Source organism: Astyanax mexicanus, chromosome 21 (genome assembly GCF_023375975.1).
Source record: "Astyanax mexicanus isolate ESR-SI-001 chromosome 21, AstMex3_surface, whole genome shotgun sequence".
Classification (NCBI taxonomy): Eukaryota; Metazoa; Chordata; class Actinopteri; order Characiformes; family Acestrorhamphidae; genus Astyanax; species Astyanax mexicanus.
The window spans coordinates 19387178-19390906 of NC_064428.1; positions in this window are offsets into that span (position 1 = coordinate 19387178).

The following is a 3729-nucleotide window of genomic DNA, read 5'->3' on the forward strand; positions in this document are numbered from 1 at the left end:
TTTCAAAACAAGTGTTTTTTTTTTTTTTTTTTTGGAGTGACAGGTGCGTTTACAGCCCAGAGAGGGCTTTCTACCTAATTTTAAAGCACTGCTGTTCTGTACTGTTTGATTGCATTCAGGAATGAAAACATTACTGAGGTCAGGATAGTGAATGATCACCACCCAAACCTCATCCACATCTCCTACACCTTGTCCCAGATGTACTGTTGTATGAAAAAGTTCAGGCACCCCTGATAATTTTCATGCTTTTCTTTTATAAATAATTGGTTGTGCAGATCAGTAATTTCAGTTAAATATATTGTATAGCAGGTGAACACAGAGATACATGAGAAGTAAAATGAAGTTTATAGGATTTACAGAAAGTGTGAAATATGTGAGAGATGTGATATGAGATGGATGCACATATTCCTTTTAGACATTAATGAGACACTAAACCCCCTAATTTTAGTTAACTCCACCCTCGGCTCAAATTTGAAAAAAGCAAAAGAAGTGGGAGGGATAGTTTGGGAAGGGCACTGGGTGATGTATGGGTTTAGAGGCAGGGCAGGAAGGAGAGCTGATTGGCTGAGCTGCAGCAGCAGCAGTGTTCCCTTAGATAGCGGTGAGACGCAGATGGTTAGTCATCAGCAGGGGGGCGGTATTATTGATAGTTTGATCTGCATATTCTGTTGTGTCTGTGAACCAAAGTACAATGAAACATCATCCTCGTCTATAGCACATTTGAACCTAACCTGTGAAGGCGGTGAGTGATACATACTGTATGCCTCATAAGGTTCACAGTATTTTATTAGCTTTGCCTGCTCATCTGACGCATTATTTCAGTCAGTCAATCTATACTTTTTATTATAAAACTTTAAATGCTGTAAATAAGTCTTATAATTAGAAATGTACAGTAGCTAGTGTTTTAGTCTGATTTTTATTTATTTATTTATTTATTTTAACTTTAGACATAGTCTCTAAAAGAACATGGTGTACTTTTTTACAGGTAAAAAAGTGGTCTGCTCACCACTTTGTGTTTGTGCTTAATATGTGCTACCCACCACTTATTGGCCTATATGGTTTTAATATTTATGCCCAGAAATATTTGGGCAGTGACACATCTTCATAATTTGCGCTCTGCATGCCACAACACTGGATATAAAATGAAACAAATGTGATAACTTGACTTGTAGGGTTAATTCAAGGGGTTGAACAAAATTATCCTATAAAGCGTTTATGAAGTACAACCATTTTTCTAAAAAGCTTCCTCAGTTAAATAAAAGAATAAAATGTTTATTTTTAATACTTTGTTGAGAATCCTTTGCCGGCAGTGACTGCCTGAAATCTGAAACCCATGAACATCACCAAACACTTGGATTTTTTTTTTTTAATTTATGATGCTTTTCCAGGCCTTTACTGCAGCTATCTTCAGTTGTTGCTGGTTGTGGGTCTTTCTAACTTTAGTTTTGTATTGCTGCTCGATTTCTTTACCATAAAACTCCTGGGTTGCTTTCACAGTGTGTTTTGGGTCCATGTTTTTTTTAACCCCCTGTATTTGCTTTTAAAGTCTTTTCTTTATGATAGACTAAGATACTGATACACCTCTGTCCTGCAGTGTTCTTCACTTGGGTGGATGTCATGAAGGAGTTTTTCATCCCCCACTGTTGTCTTCTGTGGCTGTCCAAGACTTATCACAATGCTTTTTTCCAAGAATGTACCAAATTGTTGATTTTTCAGCCAAATGCAGGTCTGCTTTACTTCCATTGAGAACTCTATTAATCACATGTTGTGGGTTCACAACGGCTTCCAAATGCAAATGATACACCTGGAATCAGTTCCAGACTTTTACCTGCTTAACTGATGAATATGGATATACCCTCATTAATACTATGCTATACTAAAGCCTGTGTAGCCCATAAAATAGCTTTTACGATCATTTGTACTTTTGAGCTTCTAAAATGTGTAAAAATGGCTCAAATTCCTGAACGCTTTATAGAATATTTTTTAAACCTGAATTACAGTTCATTTGTTTCATTTAAGATCAGGGTAGGTGGTATGCAGAGCCCAAATCATGAAGATTGAGTCACAAAGGACTTCCTTCCTTCTGCCTGCTCACTCTAAAGTCAACAAAGCAGCTCAGAGCAGCTTAACATCGCCCTCTGCTGGAAAGGTTTCTAAAATAAAACAATTTATCAGGCCTGAAAAAAATGCTAATATCCCTATTTAAATACTTTAATGTGCCTAAAATAGAACACCAATTTTCAGACTCCATACATCTGAGAGATTGTTGAGGAACAAAACAAATGGCTTGTAGTTTAGAGAAATTGGAGGGAAATGCAAAGTTCACTTACTATCCTAATATAATTTATCAGACCTTCATTATGTAAAATCAGAGATAGAAGCTCATTTGCTGCACAATCTGTGTTGGTCTTCCTCTATTGCTCAACCATAGCAGGATATGTCTGGTTGGTGGACTATTCTCAGTTTAGTAGTGACACCGAGGTGTTTAAAAACTCCAGCAGCACTGCTGAATCTGGTCCACACCAAATAATACCTGTTGTGTGGGGTCCTGACAATTGAAGGATAATAAAGTAAGCAAAAACATATATATTAGATACAAAGTGCTCTTACATGTAGTTTCGAAACAAGGGGGTGGTCATAATATTTGGAAATGTACTTTTAATGCAATTAAATCTTTGGATTAACGTAACGACTGCCCCCCGGTTTGGTGCATGCAAGTAACATGAAACACATATAGGTTACTACATACCATATTTTTCACACTGTAAGGAGCACTTAAAATCCTTTAATTTTTCAAAAATCGTCAGTGTGCTTCTTAAGCCGTTGCACCTTGTGTATGAATTTTACCAGAAAGTTTGTAAGAAGCGGTAAAGCCACTCAGTTTAGTTCTTTAGTACCAGAGCTGGAGCAGTATTAGCATTAGCCGCTAACCACTATTTTTGAGTTGAGATGAGTATTATCGTCCTGAAGCCTGCTGCTAACCCCGGCTAGCACTGCTGGAGCAGCATTAGCATTAGCTGCTAAGCGCTAGCTGTTTCGTCGTTCAGAGGGGAGTATTGTCGGGCTGTAGCCTGTGCGTTTACTGTGTTAAAACAAGCTACGTGGGACGAACCACTAGCTAATATCACCCTGGCTTACCAAAGCACTCGGTCCACAAAGCAGCGTTGAGGTTAGCTGCTAATGCCAATGATCTAGCCTTAGTGCTGGAGAAATTTAGGAATCTACAGTTACTGTAAATAAAAGGAAGCGGTTTACTCACTCAAACTCACTTTTCAGTAGAGATTAACATCCAGCGCTCCTTTGACTTAAAATAAAGTCTATTTATTACAGTTTTGTTTACCTAGCTTAGTTTTACTTAGTTAGCTTTCCCACACCACCACCCAGCGACGAGACCTGCTGAATTAGAAGTTAGAAGTTAAGTCTCTTAAAATGTGCCTTATAATCCAGTGCGCTTTATATATGAAAAAAAAAAACAGAAAATAGATCATTGATCGTGTGCACCTTATAGTGCAAAAAATACAGTATATGAATTAACTAAATTATTATTTAAATACATTGCTACATATTTGGCTTCTGTAGTATTTTTTATAATTGCCTATTCATAAAATGTGCTAGTTTTTAAATTAACCTAATAATATAAAGGGATTTATACTAATTTGGCAACAGTTTTGAATTTTGTTTATGATGCACTCAATTTAATCAGAAATTAACTGTACACAGACACAACAC